The sequence below is a fragment of the Pleurodeles waltl genome, chromosome 7, assembly GCF_031143425.1.
Source record: "Pleurodeles waltl isolate 20211129_DDA chromosome 7, aPleWal1.hap1.20221129, whole genome shotgun sequence".
Lineage (NCBI taxonomy): Eukaryota > Metazoa > Chordata > Amphibia > Caudata > Salamandridae > Pleurodeles > Pleurodeles waltl.
In genome coordinates, this window is record NC_090446.1 from 1,420,080,802 (window position 1) to 1,420,101,894 (window position 21,093).

Below are 21,093 nucleotides of genomic sequence, written 5' to 3' on the forward strand. Positions count from 1 at the left end.
TGCATTTCACCCAGACAACCACAATCACAGGATGCTCAGTCACACCTGCACAAATCTGCATAATGAATGGGTCTTTCTAGGCTGGATGGGCGGAGGGCCTGACACTTACATTTCAAATGACAGTGGCCTGCCCTCACACAATGGACTACTAAACCCCCTACTGGGACCCTGCCAGACAGGATTGTACTAAAATGGGACCTTGTGCACTTCTAATCCACTCTTTGAAGTCTCTCCCACTTCAAAGGCATATTTGAGTATATAAGCTAGGTCCCCAATCCTACCAACTCAGACACTTCTGGACACTTCAAGATACTCCTTGGGACAGACACCCTGCCCCAGAATGTGCAACCTGCCAAAAGGAACTGCCTGGTTGCCCAAAGGACTGACCTTGGCTGCCTTTCTGAGAACGACTGTTGCCTTGCTGTTTCCCTGCTGCCTTGCTAGCCTCTGGCGCTGCTGAGAAGTGCTCTCCAAGGGCTTGGATTGAGCTTGCCTCCTGTTCCTGAAGTCTCAGGGCCAAAAAGACTTCATCTCTACAAAGAAACTCCTTGTGCGCCTGCATTGCGACAGAAATTCTGACGCATGGCCCACCAGATTGACGCAGCCCCTGTGACTTCGTCCTGCCCGCCCAGGATTTCTCTACATCGTCCCTGGGTGTCAAAAGCCCCTGTATCAAAAAGAGGATTCAAGCCTGCGTGCCGGAATTTGCCGCAAAGCCCTTGCCACGTTGAAAAGAACCAACGCGTCGTCTGCGTACACCAGGAAATCCGACACACACCCTTAGTTTTCCACGGATCTCCTCCTCTGCAGCCTCCGTGCATGTAATTTTGACGCAAACCAGGTACTTTGTGCTTGCAAGAGACAATTGTAGCTTTTAAGAACTTAAGACAATTCTATTGATATCAAAGTCATATTTGTAACTAGAGATTATCAAACCTTGCTTGTTTTGACCTTAAATTAATCAGATACATATCTTATATTTTTCTAATCCTGTGTGGTGTCTTTTTGTGGTATTTTCACTATGTTATTGCATGATTTATTGTACACATACTTTACACATTACCTTCTAAGTTAATCCTGACTGCTCAGTGCCAAGGTACCAGAGGGTGGGCACAGGAAAATTTGGATTGTGTGTGACTTACCCTGACTAGAGTGAGGGTCCTTGCTTGGACAGGGGGTAACCTGACTGCCAACCAAAGACCCCATTTCTAACAAACAGGAAACGTATAAAAGTCAATTGCTACACTGAACTACAGACTCAATGTGTGTCTGATGTAGATAGTGTTCATGAAAATAAGCGAGTTTGGGTCTTTGCACTGTAATTTGTAATACAGTATAGTTTTGGTAATGTATCTCTACCATATTTATTTGATATTGGTAGATGTTTGATTTCCTGTAATTTACAATACTTTTTTTTAAAATTACAACTTTACTTATTCTGGATCTACACAATGAAGCTTATTCATTCTAATTAAAAAACTTGCTATGAAGCAATCCCAAATGCTTTCCAGTAATTTGCACTGGATTCCCAACAAGGGGATATTATTGAAAATCACCTAAGTTCCCATCTACCACAAATTTGCATATGCATAATCTACAATTTTCAACTTTGGAGATGCTAAATTTCCAACCTTATTAAAATATGCCTCTCTTTTTATTTTATTTTTGTATGATATTTATTCCTATTTTTTGTTTATATTCAGTTTTGAACAGCTTGCCAGCGATAAAAACAAAGGGATTGATTAGGAATTCTTACCTCCTTCCCCCCTCGTAAAGTAACAATCTGTGAAACAAGAACAAAAGCAATCCTGTCAGTTCATCTAAGGCCTTAGGACGTGAGTTATGGTTACTTGAGATAACTCTAACTATAAAAGTTGAATTTCTATAGTTATATACGTTTAAAATGTGAGCCTAACATTTTACATCACTCATGACATGTTCTATGACATAATGTATTACATCACTGATGACATATCAAATTACATAACTCATCTGTAAAGCCAACATGGTTTACTTTTCTGGCTGCAGTGACACTGTTTAATACATATATAAGATAAGCAGGTATCTACCTTGGAGTGCAATTTCGCTTACCTTAGGCCTACAAATCCCCGTAGATATGAAAATAGGGTAAAACATGTGCACCCATCTTGTCTATGCATGTCCCAAAATCATAAGCATTCACCTTTTGGGTTGTCTAGAATTTTCATAATTCTCTGGTGAAGCTCATGATCAAGGTCCAAGCCATTTGTCACCCTGTGGGCCAAGCTAATTGCTCTGCTTCCCAAGAGAGGGAAAAGGGCCATCCCCTGCAAAAAGAGTAACTAACAGTGCTTCTTTCAGCTCCTGATGCAAAAGGGATGGGAAGAAAATCTGCATCTGTAAAATAGATATCACACTGTACCAGGGCTAGGACAGACAAGGCCCCCAAAGTAGGACGCCAAGACCTCTGGAACCAATGCAGGGGGGACTCTTCTTTGAGGATTTGGTGAAAATGTTCCCTGAAGTGATGTCTGTGAGGGGTGGAGCGGAGTCACCCATAAGAGATGTGACCAGTGACTTTAGGACAGCACGATGGTGTATAATGCAGGAGGGATGGTACAGGAGTGGAGTGATGTAGCACCTCACAGTTGGCCTGGGGTGCCTGGCTTCTAGAACTCAACCACCAAATTTAAAAACTCTTGAACAAGGGAAAATGGTTTTGGTTGCGTTTTGACATTGGGACTGGACAGTAACAGTAGCCACGAACAACTGAAAAACCAAGCATTCTGATACAGTAATTATATTGTAATTGGACTATGTCTGGCACCAGTGGGTCTCTCCAGGACATGGGAAGGTAGTGCCCTTATACCTCTGAAGGCCAATTAGGGGATGATTTTCTATGCCCTAGCAGGAGGAGTGGAGCACCAGAAACAAAGGAACAGAAGAAATGTGAAGTAGAGCACCAGTAATATTAGCTTGGTGCAGAATGTGCATCCTCGCCACCAAGGACAAAATTAGCACACAATCATCAAAATTGGCTCAATGGAACCTGAGTTACAACCTTCTGAAGGCTGGTGACCTTTGACCTTTTCAGGATACCAAGCATGTGGGGCTCTGCTGCATGTTTATAAATGACCCCTAGAGTGGGCCAGTATCCGTGGGTCAGTGCAAGATTTATTTTATAAATTCTACGGATGGGGCATACATGAGGCCCACTCCCCAGAGCTTTTGAGGCCTAGGGATCAAAATCCCTGGGCTGGTTTATGCCAAAGAGGGCTGGGACCCCCCTCTTTGGGCCCCTCTGAAGAACCAAGAAGGAAGAGTGTCTTTGCACCCCCAAAGAAAAGACAAAAGGGGCCCCTGGGCTCCAAATCATGGTACCCAATGCTGGGCCCATGTCCAGGGTAAAGCAGGGCTGCCACCACACTAGAATTACCTTGCCCAAATGGAGCAGGCAAGGAAGAAGTCAGTTGCTGGCTTCTAAGATGGCAAAAATTGGTCTTCGAGCTGCTCCCAACAGAATGGTAACAATGACGCAAGGCAGGAGGGCAGTGGAACCATCAACAACCTTAAAGCATGTTGGGAGGGCTGTAGGGGTTCCATCAGCCTCCCAGAAGTCATTTTTGAAAAGTGACCCTAGGTTTGCTGAGCCAATCCCCCAGTATTTTCACCCTTATTTTATAAGTACATTGTGTTCCACTGTTTGCAAAAGGAAAAATACTGACAATGATTTTATATGTTAAACACTGAGGTTATATTAAATTTTCTATGCAAAAAACACCCAAACACTTGCTATTAAAACACAGCCAGTGTTTGGGTGTAGTCCGTAGAACCAACCATGATGGAAAGGTGATGCACTTAAAAAGATGGAACATTGTGTGGTGATTAGAACCTTCATGGTTCTCCACTGGCACTAGCTTGCAGTATTTATAAGTCATGCAGCTCTAGCTAAAAGGAATTGGGGTGCTGTTCATGTAGAGACCTTAAATACTAGTCAAGATATAAAAATAAAGAGTTAGGCGGGGCAATGGTTTTAAATCAATTATTTTAGAAATATGAGGCAACAGTGCTGAGCTATTCATTAGATAGAGGATAGAGTTATCATGTATTGTCCAGCAAAAATGTGAATACACTGAACCAAGTTTTTGTTGAAAAGATTAATTTTTCATTTCTTTGAACAAATCGAGAACGGTTGATGCCTTATACTGCTGGGATGGCCTTATGAATACTAGGAGAACATCTGTTTTGTGGTAATTTCCAATAATTTTCTTAACATTAGGTGTGTATTGTGGTGTGCCTAAGCTGACGAACTTGTAGGCATTCCCAAAAGTATTGTATATGACACCAGAGAATAGTGGGTACCAATGGAGTTCTCTCAGGTTTGGGGTGATGTTATTGCAACTTTAAAGTCCTTTGACAAGGAATGGTTACTGCAGGGAAGAAGAGGATGGTTTCTGTTTTTAACCAATGTGAGCACTTGAATTTGCATTGATACAAAACAAACTTGACCATTGAAACTGAAGTCTGTGTCATCGTGAAGAACATTTCTGTACTCATTGCAGATTTCTGAAAATGGTGATGCACACTGATGTTACCTTGATGTAGTTCAGTTGGAAACATGCTTTGGACATCTTAAACTTCATTATAGTGAGATAATCCTACAGGGGATGAATATCATAGTCAGAAATTGTGATTTCAATTTAAACCTTTTTAATTCTAATGCCTTTCTCAACAAGATGCAGTCTTAAGCTCTGGTGGACCTGGCCCTCTCTGCATTCCCAAAGTTTTTATCTTCACCCCGCCTTTTTTTAAATTATTTTTGTTGGCATTACCTCTGCTTGTGCTCTCTACTGTAGAAAACATGGTCAAATTGGCTTGTACCTGATTGGCATATTAAAGGTACTTGTAAGTCCCCAGTTAAGTGGGACTACATGTACCCAGCACCTGTAAATTAAATACTACTAGTTGGCCAGCACCACCCACTAAAGTAGCATTTGAAAACACGTCTCAAGCCTGCCATTGTAGAATACACATGTCACCCCTAATTTAGACCCTAGAGGCCTATAGTGCAGGGTACATTGTTTTTAAAAAGTAGGACTCCTCAAATAGTTTTCCACTACTATAAGGCCTACCCCTCCCAAAGACGTATATTGGGCCACCTTATCACCTTTAATAAGTGCTAACTTTTGGATTTGGAACAGGTAGAAATGTCATGTTTACATTGAAATGAGTTGTGATTTAAAATATTCTTTAACTGTCGGAATTTAAGCCACAATCTGAAAATGACACTTTAGAAAGTTGGCTTTTTCCTGCCCGAAGGTTACTAAGGCCTTCTAGGACGTTCCAGCTGCCTGCGTCTGTTAATGGCTCCCCCATTAAGAATGTATTTTAAGTGCAGACAGTGACCTTGGAGATTTTGGAGCATTGACAAGAGAAGGGAAACACTTTAAAAATCAGATGTGGAGGTAGGAAAGGGAATCCCCCCACTTTAAAGGCTGGCACCAGGGATACATATTGGACCACTTGAGCCACTCATCAGAATGCTCTTAGACTTGTGGACATTACAGAAAGGTTGCCTTGCTCCCATAGAACTGTTCTGCTGCTTGAGGCCTGCCTTGCTACCCAGAGTACTGCCCTGCTGCTACCAAAGGAATGCCCTGCTGCTTGAAGACCGCTTTGTCATCAAGAAGACCGCCCTTCTGAAAAGGTCTGCCCTGCTCTTAGCAATAGGATTAGGGCACAGAGAACACCACAGGAGATGAACATAGTGAACATAGTCATGGATCTGGAGGAGCTTATTTAGACAACTGAATCAGTGTTCTTAAGGTAGAACTCAAATAATTGTGTGACTATTCATTTAAAAGCCCAACAAAAAAGAGGGATAGGGAGGATTAAAGGTCCAGTGTACGTTCTCCCAATAGGATTAATCGACAACAAAAAGGTACACTGTTCCTGGTTCTAGGGGGACAGTTAAAGTATCAGGAGCAAGAGCCCTCACACACCCAAAAGGGTGTCATGCTTCATCATCGGGAAGCTCCTCGTCAGACCGGCGGTGCAATATCTGACGGGCTCCCCTTACGGGGGCCCTTTACCGGAGATCTTTTTATTATGTGGCTGCCGTTTAAGATTATGCAGGTCAGACACTTATTGTGGCAGGAGAGTGAATATTAAAATTGATTAGGAACCCCTAAGTAATCTACTTTACTGGTTATCTCAAGGAGTTACGATCAAGATTAAAAACATACAAGAAAGTGGAGGATGAGGATAATGCTCAACCACTTTTTAAAAAAAGCCTGGAGATCTGGGAAATTGTCACCTGACCCCTAAGGTCCGGTCAACATGTTTCGCGTAGTGTGGTCATGAAAGATCCTTTAACGCTTCATCAGGACCTATAATCAACTGAGCTTCTCCTGACTATGTGACATTATTTATAATATATGTGAGAAAGAGTAACAGTCACTTACATTTGTATAAACTGTCTCGTCAAAATTCTGAATCAAAAAAAGGTCGCCCTAGAGAATAATAAGTACAATCAAATATAATATAGCAAACACGGTTAAATGACCATCACACCCAAAGTGAATCGGTGAGCTAAGTGATGTTTGATAAATAAATAAAACATCTGCTTACCATCCCTCATCGTGTGGGGGGCCCCTTGGGGAATAGCACGATCCAGCCAGTCACTTCTGACGGGGGTTACACATCATGAAAAGGGTTAATGCAATATATGTAATAAGGGCTCAAAGTGGTATACAGTGTGTTGTCCCATTTAACAGTACATACTGGTGAAGACAGGCTTCATAGTTATAAGTAATCACAGAAAATTCCACACTTCCAAAAGCCCTAAGACATGCCTTATATCGCAATTATCTCTGGCTAATCCTAAAAAGTAAGGATAAACGAAAAGCAACCCCATCTAACCTCATGCATATAGCAGAGATTAGGAACTTGGTTGCCATTGTCCCTTGACCCAAGGGTAGGTCGCTCCCCCTGCCGCTGCAGCCCCTCCAGGTTCCTGAGTTCCTGAGTTCCTGAGACCCACCTCACAGTAAGTACCCCCCCCTCCCAGCCCCTCGCTCTGCCCCGCGCTACTCACCCTCTCTCCTGCTCCTGCTTCTTTTCTTCTTTTCTTCTTCTCTGTTCTTCTGTTCTTCCTCCTCACTCTGCGTCTGTAATCTTCTTCTGTACTCTTCTTTCCCCCGTCTTCACTCTTCTTCTCTTCTTCCTCATCTTCTTTTGTGGTCTTCTGCCGTCTGTTATTCGTTTTCTGTATCTTCTTCTGTGTTCTTCTGTGTTCCTCTGTGTTCTTCTGTGTTCTTCTGTGTTCTTCTGTGTTCTTCCGGTCTTCCATTCTTCTCTCCTTCCGGTCTTCTGATCTTCCTTTTTTCTCTCCTTCCGGTCTTCTGTTCTTCTGTTCTTCTGTTCTTCTGTTCTTCTGTTCTTCTGTTCTTCTTGTCTTCTTGTCTTCTGCCTTCGGCTCTTCTGCCTCCTCCGTCCTCTTCTCCCCGCGCCTGCCCTCCTGCTCCTGCCTCATCCCCCTCCCCCACTCGCATCCCCCTCTCTATCTCCCCTATCTAACCCATTCACTATCTACCTCCCTCACTCCTCCTATCTACCTATCTCTCTATCTCTCTATCCCACTATCTAACTCCCTCACTCTCCACCTCCTCCTATCTTCCTATCTCTCTATCTATTTCCCTATCTATCGATTTCCCTGTCTATCTATTTTCTCTATCTATTTCTCTATCTCTCCCCCCCTCCCTCACACCCTCTATTTACCTATCTTCCTATCCTCTCACTCTACCTCTCACCCTCACCCACCTCTACAACCCCCCCTCCCCTATCTTCTCAACCCTACTCCTATCTTTCTCCCTTATCTCCTAAACCTCCTAACACTCACCCCCCTCCACCCTTAAACCCCCCTCCGCAAGCTCTTCTCACTCTACCTGTCCCCCCCCTCGCGCTTTCCCGCCGCGACCTCCTGCACGCCCCCGCCCCAGCCCCAATTCACCCCCACCTGACCCCTCCCCCCCCTACCTCATATGGCGCCCGCTGCGCGACAGTGGTAGCGACCCTTGACCCAAGGGTAGGTCGCTCCCCCTGCCGCTGCAGCCCCTCCAGGTTCCTGAGTTCCTGAGACCCACCTCACAGTAAGTACCCCCCCCTCCCAGCCCCTCGCTCTGCCCCGCGCTACTCACCCTTTCTCCTGCTTCTGCTTCTTTTCTTCTTTTCTTCTTCTCTGTTCTTCTGTTCTTCCTCTTCACTCCGCGTCTGTAATCTTCTTCTGTACTCTTCTTTCCCCCGTCTTCACTCTTCTTCTCTTCTTCCTCATCTTCTTCTGTGGCCTTGTGCCCTCTGTTCTTCGTTTTCTGTATCTTCTTCTGTGTTCTTCTGTGTTCCTCTGTGTTCTTCTGTGTTCTTCTGTGTTCTTCCGGTCTTCCATTCTTCTCTCCTTCCGGTCTTCTGATCTTCCTTTCTTCTCTCCTTCCGGTCTTCTGTTCTTCTGTTCTTCTGTTCTTCTGTTCTTCTGTTCTTCTTGTCTTCTGTTCTTCTTGTCTTCTTGTCTTCTGCCTTCGGCTCTTCTGCCTCCTCCGTCCTCTTCTCCCCGCGCCTGCCCTCCTGCTCCTGCCTCATCCCCCTCCCCCACTCGCATCCCCCTCTCTATCTCCCCTATCTAACCCGTTCACTATCTACCTCCCTCACTCCTCCTATCTACCTATCTCTCTATCTCTCTATCCCACTATCTAACTCCCTCACTCTCCACCTCCTCCTATCTTCCTATCTCTCTATCTATTTCCCTATCTATCGATTTCCCTGTCTATCTATTTTCTCTATCTATTTCTCTATCTCTCCCCCCTCCCTCACACCCTCTATTTACCTATCTTCCTATCCTCTCACTCTACCTCTCACCCTCACCCACCTCTACAACCCCCCCCTATCTTCTCAACCCTACTCCTATCTTTCTCCCTTATCTCCTAAACCTCCTAACACTCACCCCCCTCCACCCTTAAACCCCCCTCCCCCAGCTCTTCTCACTCTACCTGTCCCCCCTCCCTCGCGCTTTCCTGCCGCGACCTCCTGCACGCCCCGCCCCCCAGCCCCCATTCGCCCCCACCTGACCCCTCCCCCCCTCCTACTTCATATGGCGGCCGCTGCGCGACAGTGGTAGCGACCCTTGACCCAAGGGTAGGTCGCTCCCCCTGCCGCTGCAGCCCCTCCAGGTTCCTGAGTTCCTGAGTTCCTGAGACCCACCTCACAGTAAGTACCCCCCCCTCCCAGCCCCTTGCTCTGCCCCGCGCTACTCACCCTCTCTCCTACTCCTGCTTCTTTTCTTCTTTTCTTCTTCTCTGTTCTTCTGTTCTTCCTCCTCACTCCGCATCTGTAATCTTCTTCTGTACTCTTCTTTCCCCCGTCTTCACTCTTCTTCTCTTCTTCCTCATCTTCTTCTGTGGTCTTCTGCCCTCTGTTCTTCATTTTCTGTATCTTCTTCTGTGTTCTTCTGTGTTCCTCTGTGTTCTTCTGTGTTCTTCTGTGTTCTTCTGTGTTCTTCCGGTCTTCCATTCTTCTCTCCTTCCGGTCTTCTGATCTTCCTTTCTTCTCTCCTTCCGGTCTTCTGTTCTTCTGTTCTTCTGTTCTTCTTGTCTTCTGTTCTTCTTGTCTTCTTGTCTTCTGCCTTCGGCTCTTCTGCCTCCTCCGTCCTCTTCTCCCCGCGCCTGCCCTCCTGCTCCTGCCTCATCCCCCTCCCCCACTCGCATCCCCCTCTCTATCTCCCCTATCTAACCCGTTCACTATCTACCTCCCTCACTCCTCCTATCTACCTATCTCTCTATCTATCCCACTATCTAACTCCCTCACTCTCCACCTCCTCCTATCTTCCTATCTCTCTATCTATTTCCCTATCTATCGATTTCCCTGTTTATCTATTTTCTCTATCTATTTCTCTATCTCTCCCCCCTCACACCCTCTATTTACCTATCTTCCTATCCTCTCACTCTACCTCTCACCCTCACCCACCTCTACAACCCCCCCTCCCCTATCTTCTCAACCCTACTCCTATCTTTCTCCCTTATCTCCTAAACCTCCTAACACTCACCCCCCTCCACCCTTAAACCCCCCTCCCCCAGCTCTTCTCACTCTACCTGTCCCCCCTCCCTCGCGCTTTCCCGCCGCGACCTCCTGCACGCCCCCGCCCCCCAGCCCCCATTCGCCCCCACCTGACCCCTCCCCCCTCCTACCTCATATGGCGGCCGCTGCGCGACAGTGGTAGCGACCCTTGACCCAAGGGTAGGTCGCTCCCCCTGCCGCTGCAGCCCCTCCAGGTTCCTGAGTTCCTGAGTTCCTGAGACCCACCTCACAGTAAGTACCGCCCCCCTCCCAGCCCCTCGCTCTGCCCCGCGCTACTCACCCTCTCTCCTGCTCCTGCTTATTTTCTTCTTTTCTTCTTCTCTGTTCTTCTGTTCTTCCTCCTCACTCCGCGTCTGTAATCTTCTTCTGTACTCTTCTTTCCCCCGTCTTCACTCTTCTTCTCTTCTTCCTCATCTTCTTCTGTGGTCTTCTGCCCTCTGTTCTTCGTTTTCTGTATCTTCTTCTGTGTTCTTCTGTGTTTCTCTGTGTTCTTCCGTGTTCTTCTGTGTTCTTCTGTGTTCTTCCGGTCTCCCATTCTTCTCTCCTTCCGGTCTTCTGATCTTCCTTTCTTCTCTCCTTCCGGTCTTCTGTTCTTCTGTTCTTCTGTTCTTCTTGTCTTCTGTTCTTCTTGTCTTCTTGTCTTCTGCCTTCGGCTCTTCTGCCTCCTCCGTCCTCTTCTCCCCGCACCTGCCCTCCAGCTCCTGCCTCATCCCCCTCCCCCACTCGCATCCCCCTCTCTATCTCCCCTATCTAACCCGTTCACTATCTACCTCCCTCACTCCTCCTATCTACCTATCTCTCTATCTCTCTATCCCACTATCTAACTCCCTCACTCTCCACCTCCTCCTATCTTCCTATCTCTCTATCTATTTCCCTATCTATCGATTTCCCTGTCTATCTATTTTCTCTATCCATTTCTCTATCTCTCCCCCTCCCTCACACCCTCTATTTACCTATCTTCCTATCCTCTCACTCTACCTCTCACCCTCACCCACCTCTACAACCCCCCCTCCCCTATCTTCTCAACCCTACTCCTATCTTTCTCCCTTATCTCCTAAACCTCCTAACACTCACCCCCCTCCACCCTTAAACCCCCCTCCCCCAGCTCTTCTCACTCTACCTGTCCCCCCCTCCCTCGCGCTTTCCTGCCGCGACCTCCTGCACGCCCCCGCCCCCCAACCCCCATTCGCCCCCACCTGACCCCTCCCCCCCCTCCTACCTCATATGGCGGCCGCTGCGCGACAGTGGTAGCGACCCTTGACCCAAGGGTAGGTCGCTCCCCCTGCCGCTGCAGCCCCTCCAGGTTCCTGAGTTCCTGAGTTCCTGAGACCCACCTCACAGTAAGTACCCCACCCTCCCAGCCCCTTGCTCTGCCCCGCGCTACTCACCCTCTCTCCTACTCCTGCTTCTTTTCTTCTTTTCTTCTTCTCTGTTCTTCTGTTCTTCCTCCTCACTCCGCGTCTGTAATCTTCTTCTGTACTCTTCTTTCCCCCGTCTTCACTCTTCTTCTCTTCTTCCTCATCTTCTTCTGTGGTCTTCTGCCCTCTGTTCTTCGTTTTCTGTATCTTCTTCTGTGTTCTTCTGTGTTCCTCTGTGTTCTTCTGTGTTCTTCTGTGTTCTTCCGGTCTTCCATTCATCTCTCCTTCCGGTCTTCTGATCTTCCTTTCTTCTCTCCTTCCGGTCTTCTGTTCTTCTGTTCTTCTGTTCTTCTTGTCTTCTGTTCTTCTTGTCTTCTTGTCTTCTGCCTTCGGCTCTTCTGCCTCCTCCGTCCTCTTCTCCCCGCGCCTGCCCTCCTGCTCCTGCCTCATCCCCCTCCCCCACTCGCATCCCCCTCTCTATCTCCCCTATCTAACCCGTTCACTATCTACCTCCCTCACTCCTCCTATCTACCTATCTCTCTATCTATCCCACTATCTAACTCCCTCACTCTCCACCTCCTCCTATCTTCCTATCTCTCTATCTATTTCCCTATCTATCGATTTCCCTGTCTATCTATTTTCTCTATCTATTTCTCTATCTCTCCCCCCTCACACCCTCTATTTACCTATCTTCCTATCCTCTCACTCTACCTCTCACCCTCACCCACCTCTACAACCCCCCCTCCCCTATCTTCTCAACCCTACTCCTATCTTTCTCCCTTATCTCCTAAACCTCCTAACACTCACCCCCCTCCACCCTTAAACCCCCCTCCCCCAGCTCTTCTCACTCTACCTGTCCCCCCCTCCCTCGCGCTTTCCCGCCGCGACCTCCTGCACGCCCCCGCCACCCAGCCCCCATTCGCCCCCACCTGACCCCTCCCCCCCTCCTACCTCATATGGCGGCCGCTGCGCGACAGTGGTAGCGACCCTTGACCCAAGGGTAGGTCGCTCCCCCTGCCGCTGCAGCCCCTCCAGGTTCCTGAGTTCCTGAGTTCCTGAGATCCACCTCACAGTAAGTACCCCCCCCTCCCAGCCCCTCGCTCTGCCCCGCGCTACTCACCCTCTCTCCTGCTTCTTTTCTTCTTTTCTTCTTCTCTGTTCTTCTGTTCTTCCTCCTCACTCCGCGTCTGTAATCTTCTTCTGTACTCTTCTTTCCCCCGTCTTCACTCTTCTTCTCTTCTTCCTCATCTTCTTCTGTGGTCTTCTGCCCTCTGTTCTTCGTTTTCTGTATCTTCTTCTGTGTTCTTCTGTTTTTCTCTGTGTTCTTCTGTGTTCTTCTGTGTTCTTCCGGTCTTCCATTCTTCTCTCCTTCCGGTCTTCTGATCTTCCTTTCTTCTCTCCTTCCGGTCTTCTGTTCTTCTGTTCTTCTGTTCTTCTGTTCTTCTTGTCTTCTGTTCTTCTTGTCTTCTTGTCTTCTGCCTTCGGCTCTTCTGCCTCCTCCGTCCTCTTCTCCCCGCGCCTGCCCTCCTGCTCCTGCCTCATCCCCCTCCCCCACTCGCATCCCCCTCTCTATCTCCCCTATCTAACCCGTTCACTATCTACCTCCCTAACTCCTCCTATCTACCTATCTCTCTATCTCTCTATCCCACTATCTAACTCCCTCACTCTCCACCTCCTCCTATTTTCCTATCTCTCTATCTATTTCCCTATCTATCGATTTCCCTGTCTATCTATTTTCTCTATCTATTTCTCTATCTCTCCCCCCTCACACCCTCTATTTACCTATCTTCCTATCCTCTCACTCTACCTCTCACCCTCACCCACCTCTGCAACCCCCCTGTCTTCTCAACCCTACTCCTATCTTTCTCCCTTATCTCCTAAACCTCCTAACACTCACCCCTCTCCACCCTTAAACCCCCCTCCCCCAGCTCTTCTCACTCCACCTGTCCCCCCCCCTCGCGCTATCCCGCCGCGACCTCCTGCACGCCCCCCTGCCCCCATTTGCCCCCACCTGACCCCTCCCCCCCATCTCATATGGCGGCTACTGCGCATCCGTGCAGCGGGCGCCCTGCTGGTGCGCCGGAGGCGCACCAGAGGCAAGCCCGTCTGCGCCCGTCCGCACCTGTCCCGCGCCCAGCGCCACGACCCCTGGTCCCCAGCTCTCCCAAGCCCCGCTGACCCGCTACGACCCTACCACCCTCCACGCCCTCAACCCAGGACGCTCCAACACTTGCTTCTAAGCTCACCCCAAACGCACCCATGGACCCTTCGCCTGCAACTCTTGCAAACGCACCTTCCACCACGCAACAACCACGACCACAAGCCCACGCGCCATCAACCACCTCAAGTGCATCCTAGTCAACGCTCGCTCCGTCCACAAACACGCCGTTGAACTCTGGGACCTCCTGGACTCCATAGCACCGGATGTCGCCTTCATCACGGAGACCTGGATGAACGCCTCCTTGGCCCCTGACATCGCCACTGCCAGCCCCGAAGGCTACAAGATCTCCAGAAAAGACCGCACCAACCAGGTAGGAGGAGGTTTCGCCATCGTCTTCAAAGACTCCATCAGCGTCACCACCTCCACCGAAGACACCCCTCTCGCCGCTGAACACCTGCATTTTCAGATTCGCACCGATCCGAGGACCACCCTCAGAGGATCCCTCGTCTACCGTCCTCCCGGGCCACGCGCCCCTTTCAGCGACGCCATCGCCGACTTCATCTCTCCGCACGCCCTCGCCTCGCCAGAGTACATCCTCCTAGGTGACCTCAACTTCCATCTGGAACAAAACAACGACCCCAACACCACCACCCTGCTCGACAACCTCGCCAACCTCGGCCTCAAACAACTGGTGAACACCGCCACCCACATCGCCGGACACACGCTTGACCCCATATTCTCCGCCAGCAAACACGTCTTCTTCAGCCACGCCTCCGCCCTACACTGGACCGACCACAGCTGCGTCCACTTCACATTTCGACGCGAGACCCGCCACCTCCGCACCCAACCCATCCCTCGTCGACAGTGGAACAAGATCCCCGAAGAGCAACTCTTCTCCGCACTCGCCGCCAACCAACCCACCCTCACCACCGACCCCAACGACGCAGCCCTCAACCTCCCAAACTGGATCTCCAACTGCGCAGACATCCTTGCTCCCCTCAAATGCACGCATCGACAGACCAACACCAAAAAACCTCTCTGGTTCTCTGATACCCTCAAAGAATCAAAGAAAACTTGTCGCGCCCTTGAGAAAGCCTGGCGCAAGGACCGCACCACTGACAACATGACCGCCCTCAAGAACGCTACCCGCGAACACCACCACCTGATCCGCGCTGCCAAAAGGAACTTTTTCACCGACAGACTGGACAAAAACAGACACAACAGCAGAGAACTCTTCAGCATCGTCAAGGAGTTCTCCAACCCCAGCGCCAACGCCAACGCCGTCACGCCCTCACAGGATCTGTGCGAATCCCTTGCCACTTTCTTCCATCGCAAGATTAGCGACCTCCGCGACAGCTTCGGACACCAGACCCAACCAAACACCACCGAACCGGCATCCACGGCCATCACCCTCAACAACTGGTCCCACATCAACACGGAAGAAACCAAATCCATCATGAACTCTATCCACTCCGGCGCCCCTTCGGACCCCTGCCCGCACTTCATCTTTAACAAAGCCGACGACATCATCGCCCCGCACCTCCAGACCGTCATCAACTCTTCTTTTTCTTCTGCTACCTACCCCGAATGCTGGAAACACGCCGAAGTCAACGCCCTACTAAAGAAACCTACGGCTGACCCGAGCGACCTGAAAAACTTCCGCCCCATCTCTCTTCTGCCTTTCCCAGCCAAAGTAATAGAGAAGACCGTCAACAAACAGCTGACCACCTTCCTGGAAGACAACAACCTGCTCGACCCCTCACAAACCGGATTCCGAACCAACCACAGCACTGAAACCGCTCTCATTTCAGTCACTGACGACATCAGAACCCTGATGGACAACGGTGAAACAGTCGCCCTCATTCTGCTCAACCTCTCGGCTGCTTTTGACACCGTCTGTCACCGCACCCTAATCACCCACCTCCGCTCCACCGGAATCCAAGGCCAGGCCCTGGACTGGATCGCCTCCTTCCTCTCTAACCATTCCCAAAGAGTTTACCTCCCTCCGTTTCACTCAGAACCCACCGAGATCATCTGCGGCGTACCCCAAGGCTCATCACTCAGCCCGACACTCTTCAATGTCTACATGAGCCCCCTCGCCAACATCGTACGCAAGCATGACATCATCATCACCTCCTACGCCGACGACACCCAACTTATACTCTCCCTCACCAAGGACCCCGCCAGCGCCAAGACCAACCTACAAGAGGGTATGAAGGACGTCGCAGATTGGATGAGGCTCAGCCGCCTAAAGCTGAACTCTGAAAAAATGGAAGTCCTCATCCTCGGCAACACCCCGTCCGCCTGGGAAGACTCCTGGTGGCCCACAGCCCTCGGCACCGCACCGACCCCCACAGACCACGCCCGCAACCTCGGCTTCATCTTGGACCCTCTTCTCACCATGACCAAGCAAGTCAACGGCGTGTCCTTCGCCTGCTTCCTCACCCTCCGCATGCTCCGCAAGATCTTCCGCTGGATCCCCGCCGACACCAGAAAAACCGTGACCCACGCCCTGGACTACGGCAACACCCTCTATGCCGGGACCACAGCCAAACTCCAAAACCGCCTGCAACGCATTCAAAACGCCTCAGCCCGCCTCATCCTCGACATACCCCGCAGCAGCCACATCTCTGCACACCTGAGACAGCTGCATTGGCTCCCAGTCAGCAAAAGGATCACCTTCCGACTTTTCACCCACGCACACAAAGCCCTCCACGACAAGGGACCGGAATACCACAACAGACGCCTCAGCTTCTACGTCCCCACCCACCTCCTCCGCTCCTCTGGCCTCGCACTCGCTGCTGTCCCTCGCATCCGCCGCTCCACGGCGGGTGGGAGATCTTTCTCCTTCCTGGCGGCCAAGACCTGGAACTCCCTCCCCACCAGCCTCAGGACCACCCAGGACCACTCCGCTTTCCGGAGACTCCTAAAGACCTGGCTGTTCGAGCAGCGATAACCCCCCCTTTTTCCCCTAGTGCCTTGAGACCCGCACGGGTGAGTAGCGCGCTTTATAAATGTTAATGATTTGATTTGACTTGATTTAAATGTTTGGAAGGTATCGAGTGCATAACTCTGTCAAAGCACCGATCCCTAGATTAAAGGTATATGCTGGCGGGTCGGAGGGGGGCCTAACCAGTGCAAGGGGTCCATCAGTCAACAAGTGAAGAACGCTTGCGCAGCCCTTTGTAACTTACTTCGGACTCGGCGTTCTCCTCGCGGTAACCTACCCGCGGCGTGCTGTCCCCGGAATGGTGGTATGGGGAAGGACTTGAAGACATTTAAAACCAGACGCAGAGGCTGAGTGCTTCCGCGTCACGTGGTAGCGTCATCATAAAAATAAAAGGCGGACTGCGAGTAATAGACTCGGCAATCTCGGAAGACCAATCTCCCGCTTTCTATGTGGCGGCCATCTTGTAGGGTAGTGCTCTGCTAGTTAGTAATAGCAAAAACGATGTGAAAAGAGGCACTAAATGGGCCTTAAAAAGGAGAGAAGCGCCAAAATCAAATAGTATACTGGCAAGTATGTCTGGGTAAAGCGATTAGACAGAGAGACCTAGGGATGTACCCACTAATGGTCGATTTCCAAAAGGGAAGAAAAAATGGCGGAGTCATTGTAACCTCTTCTAAAGACCACATGTGGTAAAAGTGGATACTCTATGAAGCACCTGGGATTGACAAGTCGGTAAATTGAAAAAATTAAAAAATGACATATTATTCAGTCATGATAGAAATGGGGCAGTATTGTCATAAAGGGAATTAACGGGACAGCGATACCCAAGGAATGTCATCATTCAAACCATTGGTGTTGGTGTGTAGTTTGAATACCCATCGTTGTTCAAGCCTGAATAATGATTGGGAGGAATCGTTAATACAGCTGGGGGATTCCAAAATAACCCAGCGTAAGTCATCAGGTCTATGTGGTATTTCCAAGAAATGGGCACATAATTTCGTGGTTACACGTCCACATCTGATGTTACTTCTATGCTCATTGATCCGTATCTTAACGGGTCTGGAGGTCATTCCGATGTACCGAAGACCACAGGGACATGTTATCATGTAGATACAATTCTTGGTATTGCAATTGGTGTGTTTTGTCAGGTTCCATCGACCGATTGGGGCCAAGTCAAGTGTCTTGGTCTGGCGAGTCAAAACACACACATTACATTGTCCACAAGGATAATGTCCTGACACCGGAGGGAGATTCCATAGTGTTGACTGCGTCTGGATAGTACTTCTAGGACGTGTGTGTATTATCAAGTCCTTGATGTTCTGGGATCGTTTGAATGCGAATAAGGGTCTAGGAATTGTGCAGCCACCGCTGCCAAGTATTGACCATCTCTTCATGATGAGACTTTTAATCTTATTAGATAGAGGAGTGAAAGTAGTTACTCATGTCAGCAGGTTATTAGTGTCCCTGGTGTTTTGTGCGAGTAATGCTTCACGATTATTATTCCTCGCTCTTTTCCGAGCTCGTTTGACTATGTCCTGAGGGTAATTGCGTGCTAGCAATTTGGATTGGAGCTCATTGGCTTGTGTATTGTACATGTGTGTTGAGCTGCAGTTTCGTCTTAACCGCAAAAATTGGCCAAATGGCAAGTTATCACGTAACGATTTGGGGTGATGGCTGTTGTATGTCAAGAGGCTGTTCCGATCAGTTGGTTTGTGGTATGTACTAGTGGTCAGTTTGCCACTCTGAATAGTAATCAATAAATCCAATAAACTGATCTCCTTGGTTGACACTGTGGATGTGAATTTCAAGAACGGATTGAGAGTATTCACCCAATCCGTGAAGGTTGAGGCAACAGTGAGGGAACCATGCCATACTATCAAAATGTCATCGATATAACGACGCCATAATTTGATGTTGGCAGAAAACGGGTTAGAGGGTGGTAAAATGTATTGTTTCTCGAAGTTGTACATATACAAACATGCCAAACTGGGGGCAAAAGTACTTCCCATGCAAGTCCCCCTTATCTGGTGGTAGAATTGATCCTCGAACTGAAAAAAGTTCTCAGTCATTGCCAAATTAGCACACTGCATAATAAAGGAGACAGGTGACGTAAGGTTTTCACTATTCTCTAGGAGTGTAGTTTCCACTACCTGCAGAGTCGCATCTTGTGGAATGTTTGTATATAGTGCCTCAACGTCCAGAGTAAAAAAAGCCCATCAGAATGTGTCAGTATCAAGAAGGGCTGGATGACAGATGATATCAACGAATGTAGTATGAACATCATTTATGGGTAGCCAAGGAGAAAAGGCATCTGCTTCTACTCTTGGCTTGCTCTTTGGTTGCCATGAAACTTTCCTGCTTCTTGTAGTCAATGCACCCTGCTTACTTTCTGCACTTTCCACAACTTACTCTTATGCTAGCTTCTCAGCATGAAAGGGGAGGTTAATCAGAGGCTATGGTCAGAGCAAGAATGATTTCAATATATGATTATATTAGGCATGGAAAGGTATAAGATGCCACTTCCTTTACCCCTGTGTTTTTATACCTAAAATCTGCAGAGAAGTTGAGTAGAACAAGAATTGGAGGCTACCACTGGATTATTTTGATTTCCATACTGCACCATGGGCTAAGGCAAGACTTGTTTTACCTTAGAGTTGGTCTACTCAGACCCTCTCATTAATCTTCTCAGATATGCAGGTTGGTGATTTGGCATTAACTGGTAAGATCACTGGTGTGTAAGTGGGCTCTTTTAGTATGGAATTAATCTGCTTGTGTGTTGAAGTGTTCAACATTTCTCATCAAATGCAAAATTCACCAAGCAAAGAGAAACCGAATTGTGTAAAAGAAGCAATTAACCATCTGTACTGGATCATTCATATATGGTTATTTTTATAATGCCCCATTTACCCTGATATTGGAAATATAGTATGCCTTTCTAACACTTGACCAACATTTGACAATTTACTGTTTATTCCTGGGTGGTTGTTAATGTATGCTTTTCATAGTCAGTCATAACATCTTCTTTTATCACAGATATTGTTTGGACCAATTCAATGGTGACTGTTTGACTGATCAACCATGGCAAGGATCGTAGATAGAAAGGTCAAGTATTGCACATCCATTATGAATCAGGAATTACTACAGATCCCTAACATTTACAAATTGATGTACATTTTCAGAAGTATTGACATCAAGCATTAGAAATTCTCCTGACTTTCATTGTAATGGAAATTACATTCAATTGACGAGAAATGCTTATGACAGCTCCTTTTACTACGTGCACATGTCTGTAAAATCCAGATCTCTGTGACTTAGGGTGAATGTTTGCATTGTTCAGCATGCAGTCCATCATTTGTTGTTTTTGCCCATGTCTGTAATACAGTATGAGTACCGTGGCAAAGTGTTTCTTCATATACATGGGACTAAACCCCATGCTTAGGAAGGAACATCGTCCTAAGATTGCATGAGCTCACATTTAGCACCTGCACGGTCTGAATTACAGAAGGGGCTGCTCAAGCATCTGTGACCCATAGTGTAATACCAAAGGGCCTCACGATGAAAAAAGCAGGGGAGCACATTTAATGAAGCAAAGGACAATTTAGTATAATATGGTTCTGGGGTCTGTTTACATTCCCTAATGCATATGCCAATTTTCGCCATGAAACATTTGTACAAAAGATAGTATAAATAAAACCATTGCTTTTTTCTGCCTCTATCATACCCTAATCTTTTTTCTCAGCACTTAAAATACCATTATTATAAAAACAATGATGTTTGCTTTAACAACTCATTGAATGTTTTGAAGTTCATGTGTACTCACCAAGGACGAGGAGGAAACACAATAGTTGAGTTTTCATCATCATGAAATTCTCCTGCTTTGGTGGATTACAGGAAGAAATGTGAAGTGAATAGAGCAAGTTTCATTGTTCTAGTACTGAATGACATTGGTTTTAAAGTTCCCACACAACCTTTGACATTACCTCATTTGACTAATAACATGTGTGCAGAACAGTATGTATGGTAATTAACCAACATTACTCTTTGAAAATAATGGTCTAGGCCAGTGGGTCCTAACCTATGGTCCAGCAACTGCTGAGGTCTAGGAAGCCTACCGAGGGGTTGCACAAGTGCTTAGAAATGAAATAGTATAAACAGATTACTAAAATGTATATAAATAAATAAAATTGAAGCTTGAAAATGTTAAAACATGCTGTAAATTTAAAGAAATTTAAAATTGGACGCTAATAAGTAAGTTGGTATCACATTGATTTGTGAGTGTACACATGCACCAAATAGAATATAGTGTGGACACTGGGTTGTCTTAATTGAATTTTGAAAGGCTCCAACCTGCCCATTAAAATTAAAATGATGAATTATGATTTTTTATATTTGCTTCTTAATTTATTAAAAACAAATATTTTATCTTTGGTGCATTGTTTTGTGGTTAAAATCATCTAAATTGCTTACTCTGGGGTCCCTGGCTTACAGTAATGGCCCAGTGAAGGACCCCAGTGGGGGTC

At 47.7% G+C, this 21,093-nt stretch overlaps 1 long non-coding RNA gene across 1 annotated transcript in view; it reads right to left on the reverse strand.

Annotated features, from left to right (window-relative positions):
* LOC138246433 (uncharacterized) overlaps positions 1–20,461 on the reverse strand; it is a 38,275-nt gene extending 17,814 nt beyond the window's left edge. Inside the window, exons 1-2 of the long non-coding RNA XR_011194287.1 lie at positions 20,394–20,461; positions 1,757–1,783 (exon numbers count right to left, since the gene is read on the reverse strand). This is a non-coding gene — a long non-coding RNA (uncharacterized lncRNA). The remainder of the gene's footprint in view (positions 1–1,756; positions 1,784–20,393) is intronic.
* Positions 20,462–21,093: the final 632 nt, after the last annotated feature.